We start from the raw sequence: 5,564 nt of genomic DNA, 5'->3' as shown, positions 1-5,564 counted from the left end.
GTCTGGAACCGGAGAAAGACAAGTAAACTTTCAGTTCTAATTCAACCAATGCAGCATCATAAGGATTACAATGAAAGTAACCAAGAATGATGAGAAATGGCTAATTTCTACTTTAGTAGTTTTTGCAGTTTATAAAGTGCTTTCACATGCTATAGCCCTTTTCATATTCACATGCAAAAAAAATAGCAATGAGGTAGGGAGTGCATGGATTAATATTCTTGTATAATGAGATGGAGAAAAGTGGATTCAACAGGATTCATGTCTGGAAGGGCATTACATTTTGGGAAAGAAGCAGACTGATTTAAAGAGGAGCCAGAGGAAGGGGCCTGGGTGTGAGGGAAACAGTTTTGCTTCAGACAGAGGAACATATGCCTTCTCTTTGGGGACCAGTAAAAGGGAGCTGGAGGGGTGGGGGAGGAGAGGAAGGGCGGAAGTGCTGGGAGGGGTGGGAGATAAGGAAGGCCAGCTCTGAAATTCAACCTCCTCTTTTAAGCCCTAGTATATGTAGCCCCTCAAACAGGGTTTCCAACCACCGATTCCAATTCACATATATTATTCGTTATTTTTCTTCCTGAGTATAAATCTTCAGTGAACAGAATATAGAAAATGCATGCTAGTATAAAATAGGCTCATTAACCAAAGAATCACTTTTTACATTTGACTGTTTTTCTGTCCTACCTTTATCTTTGCAGAGTCTAGTTCAAAATTAGGATAATACTGCTTATGCCATTTCGTTGCCTGCTTTATTCACTTAATAGGTTGTGAGGTTTCCCCAAATGTCTCTGTTGCATCTGAATATTTGCTTCCCTCCATAGGAAATACCACAGCTTCCCTTTTATACACTGGTCTTCATAAGGCAGCCTCACTTGGTTTCCTCACAGCCTCAGGACCAGCTCTCTGACTTGGGAAGGGCAGCCCCTCTTACCTACCCTAACCGATGAGGAAATCCAGTGGTTGAGAGTTTAGTAAGCCACTCCATGGTGCTGCTTACCTGGCATCCATTTTGTGTGGCCAAGCTGCTTGCAGGGGCCTTAAACTGATACTAGCCCCTCACGCAGACCCTCATGTGCCCCAGATAGCAGCCCACAGAGTCTCAAGCAAATGTAAGTTCCTGACATGACTTCCCCAATAGTCTTTGTGAGCAAGTCTTCCCTCCCCTCCCAGGGTCTTCCCCTGTGACCCCTGGAAGCATGCCGTGTACTTCCTGTGGGTAATGAACTTCTCCACGGCAACATCTCTTGTGGTTCGTTGTGGAATGCCACTCAACATCGGCCACCCTGTGCTCCACTTAATAGTTGTTAAATTAACAAAGTCATAACACCTGTCCAGGTTGAACAACTTGCCTGGGGTATCAGAAGGTCAGTAAGAGAGAAGAAGAAAACTCGGGTTATTCCTTCAAGGTGTTTAATAACCTGGCTCTGAGAGCGTCGTCTAGGATACATTATCTGGATAGTTTACACAAAATCCACAGGCCACTATAGTCCCACAGAATAGAGATATTTCTAATCCTATTTGCCAAGGCTGTAAAAGGAAAATTTTTCCTGGACACTGGTTAAAAATGTCCAGGAAGACTTCATTCTTGCCTCTGGGGAGAGAGATTGAACCCAACTTTGAATACGACAGGAACAAGGGGGATTCACGGCCACTGGGCAGGAGGAAGGGTGGGATGGGAAATTACCAGGCGGAATTTTGTTAGGTACTGCAGGTGAAGGAGGGGTAGGAGATGAAGGGTTTGAGATGAGCAGCTTAATTGGCTATCAAGGATGGGGGTGTTTTTGATAAACTGGTTTAGCAGGATTCTTTGTTAAAACTGGGATTTGCAGGCACAAAAGTCCTAGTGAAGAAGAGGACTTCAAAGGAGCCTGACTAAAGTTTGGTCAAGGAAGAAGTCCTTGTCATGGCCACTGCCGTGAGGTCCTAAGGGCCCCTGGACTCCCCTTGTTTCTTTCCAGCCGAGACTGTAAACTTTTCCCTTTTCTCTCCCTCTTGGAGACTGAGAAATCTGCAACCTGGAGCGATCACTTCCTTTGGCAGTGGCTGCATTTGTCCTGGGCTGGTCCAAGGCCAGGGAGAAGAGGATTCGAGGAAGGAGAGTGGGGGTGGGAATGCTTGATGACTGCCCCGGAGAGGGGAGGCTTAGCTGGGCATTTATCCTTGAGGTGGAAAAAAAAAAATTCTGGTAAAATATTTCCTGAGTTCTAAATATCAGAGAATTCACTCCACAGAGTTGAGAGCTGCCTCATGCTCCCAGGGCATCTCCTTAATGAAAATACAGAGTCCGTGCGGTGATTCTGCAAAACTTTCTCCCTATAAAGTCCTATTATGTCCACATGCATATTTATACAAAGTCATAACCCAGGAGAGAAAAATGCTACTGTCCTGTAGGACTAGATTCATTGATTGTGTGGGTAATGGTAAAAATCAGTACTCTGGCCTCATTCGGGGACCATTACTGTGACTTTAAAATTCAAGATATATCACTTTCCCAGAAAAGGCAGCCTGAGCGTAGACACGAAGTCTTTGGATGATTAATGATTAGAATCCCCTAAGAGTGAGCTGTGGAGGAGCCAGACAAAATGGAATTAAAATGTTGCATGTTACCTAACATTCCCTCAGATGGCTCAGAAACTCCCCGTACATTTGTCATTTCTCGTATCCTCTTAAAAGTCAGCTACATTTCCAAAATTCTAAAGTTTAGTGAGAATCTTGATTGAGGTAGGGTTTCTTTTCTTTCTTTTTCCCAGACAATAATAGCCTTTAAGATTAATGCTCCATTATTTCCATGGTGTTTGTTTCTCAACAGGAACATTTGTATATGCATACTTATCCCTGTAAGAGTGCTATAAGAGTGAATAAAATAATATAGATGAGCCTCCTGGTGCCGGACCTGGCACATAGTGGGTCCTCGATGATGGTAGGCACTGTCGGCATTGTAATATGTGACAGACATTGGTGATTTGGTCTCTACAGCATCTAATTCCTGTAGTTCTTATAGCAACACCTCTAATTTTCTTTGGGGTCCCATTCCTCCCCCACTGAGTTTAAGTGGTCCAGATCATGCTAGAAGATCATACCTTAACAAACAGTAATAATAATAACCAGTAATTATTCACCAGAACTTTACCAGGTACCAGGCATGGTTCTAAGCACCGTATGTACAAGAATTATCTCATTTACTATCCAAAACCACGTCATGAAGGAATGCAGTGGTGAAAATAAGGAAAGGTGCTGTCACGCAGGCCTGCAGAATGTCATGGCTTCAAAACACAGAAGCTGGGGCCCCTGGTGGCTCAGTCGGTTAAGCTTCTGCCTTCGGCTCAGGTCGTGATCTCGGGTTCCTGGGATCTTGCCCTGTGTCAGGTTCCCTGCTCAACGGGGAGCCTGCTTTGTCCCTCTCCCTCTGCAACCCCCCACCCCCGCTCATTCTCTCGCTCTCTCAAAATAAATAAATAAAATCTTAAAACAAAAACAAACAAACAAAAAACCCCTACAATTTCTCTCTCCTGTAATAATCCTGATTGAAGGGGTCTGGATAGGCGGGCTCAGCTTTGCTCTGTGTGGCCTTTCCGAGGTTCAGGTCCTTTCGTCTGGGTTTTTCAGGGCATCATCCTCATCTGCATGGTTAGAGCTGGGTCTCTGCTCTGTTTGTGTTTCAGCTGTCTAGATGGGAATAAAGAGCATGGGGGGAAATATGCCTGATACCTGAATTCCCATATCTGAAAGAGGTGCCCATCCTTCATACTGTGTTCCATTGGTCAGAACTTCGTCACTAAGACACACTCAACACCAAGAGAGTCTGGGAAATGTAGTCTCACTGGGCACAAGTCCTTTCTAGGGGTGAAGAAGAGAATAGAGTTCGGTGGGCACTCAGTGTTACAAGTATTAGAGGAAATATAAGTAACACAGGTAATACATTATTCAGTCAATTTTATGAAGTGGGGAAACAGGCTTAGTGAGATTAAGTCATCACAGGGGATTCTGTCTCTACCCCATCCACATACCACACCCTAACAGACAGTTCCTGTACCACTTTCCTAGAATCTCTGTCTGAGAGAGATTTCCAGCCATGGGAGCAGGGTTGGCCAGCTCAGTTAATGGTCCCAGAGCAAGCCTTGGTCAATGAGGGGGCAATAGTCAATGTATAAATTACCCAATATTCTCTGTCCCTCCATGCCACAGTTCTGAGATGTGCCCCACAAAGTCAGAGTGACCACAGCGTGACTCTTAATTGTCCAGCAGTAACCTGCTCATAAAATATTCCTTATTAACTTCTTTAATTTTCCTCTCACTCTCTCATTTCCCTGGTTCCTCTTATGCTTCACGGAGTTACCTCCAAAATAAACTATTTGCCTCTAAACACCTGTGTCAACTTTTGTGTTTCAGCATTGAAACTAATAAATGCACACAGTTAGCCAATGCTGAGGGAAGAGGAACTTGAAGTTGGCTCGCTGTTTCCAGACCTGACTTCTTAACCACATGGCAAAACTTTCTCAAGTCCTGAGCGGGAGAACCATGTCTCATACATCGTTTCATCTACTGATGATGGGTACGATGCCTGGCACACAGGGCAAGGGAAAGGAAGGGCTGATGGTTCAGCCTGGAATGTGAGCCTTCCGTATGATAGGCATGGTGCTAGTTACCTTACGTGCCTTATTTCACCTCATCTTAGCCCCAGTCCCCAGGCTGTCAATTCACCTAATCATCTTTGGATCTCCAGAACTCAGCACAGGGCTTGGCACAAAGGAAGTCCATGCTCAACAAATGCGTGTTGAATGGCTAAAGTGAACAATTAGTGATTCTTATGAAGTAGGTGCTATTATTAAGTTTTGTCAGATGAAGACACTTAAATTCAGAGAAATTAATATCATTTCTTTTTTTTTTAGATTTTTTTATTTATTTGACACAGAGAAAGAGGGGGAGAGAGGGAGAGAGAGCACAAGCAGGGGGAGTGGCAGGCAGGGGAGAAGCAGGCTCCCCGCTGAGCAAGGAGCCTGATGTGGGGCTCGATCCCAGGACCCTGGGATCATGACCCGAGCCGAAGGCAGACGCTTAACCGACTGAGCCACCCAGGCGCCCCAAAATTAATACCATTTCAAGATGACAGCTAAAAAGGAGGGAGGGGAGGGTAAGAAATGTGATGGCGACTGAGTCTCTCTTGTAAGCTTGGCACTGTGCTGAGAGCTTCACTTACCCTACCTTAGGGAGTCATGACGCCAATATTATGATGTAGGCTGCAAGTATCATTTTTTGAATGAGGAATTAGGGATCAGAGAGCCTAAATAACAAACATGAAATCATTCAATAAATGGGAGATAGGGATTCACTTTGAAGCCAGATCTGTTCATCTCCAACTTCTATGTCTTTTTGACTACAATACGTAATCATAACTAATAATAGTAAATATTTAATTACTTATAATAATTATAAACATAAAATCACTTCTCTGGGCTAAGAGCTTTTTCATATCTAACTCATTAAATGCTTGTAGCAATCCTATGAGGATGGTACTATAATTACCCACAATTTTCCATTGGGCCAACACTCTACCTCTAGTCTATTCACAT

Source organism: Mirounga angustirostris, unplaced genomic scaffold, assembly GCF_029215605.1.
Source record: "Mirounga angustirostris isolate CCGP_5_RB_7025 unplaced genomic scaffold, mMirAng1.0.hap1 SCAF_2, whole genome shotgun sequence".
Lineage (NCBI taxonomy): Eukaryota > Metazoa > Chordata > Mammalia > Carnivora > Phocidae > Mirounga > Mirounga angustirostris.
Note: the sequence above shows the minus strand (reverse complement) of the source record.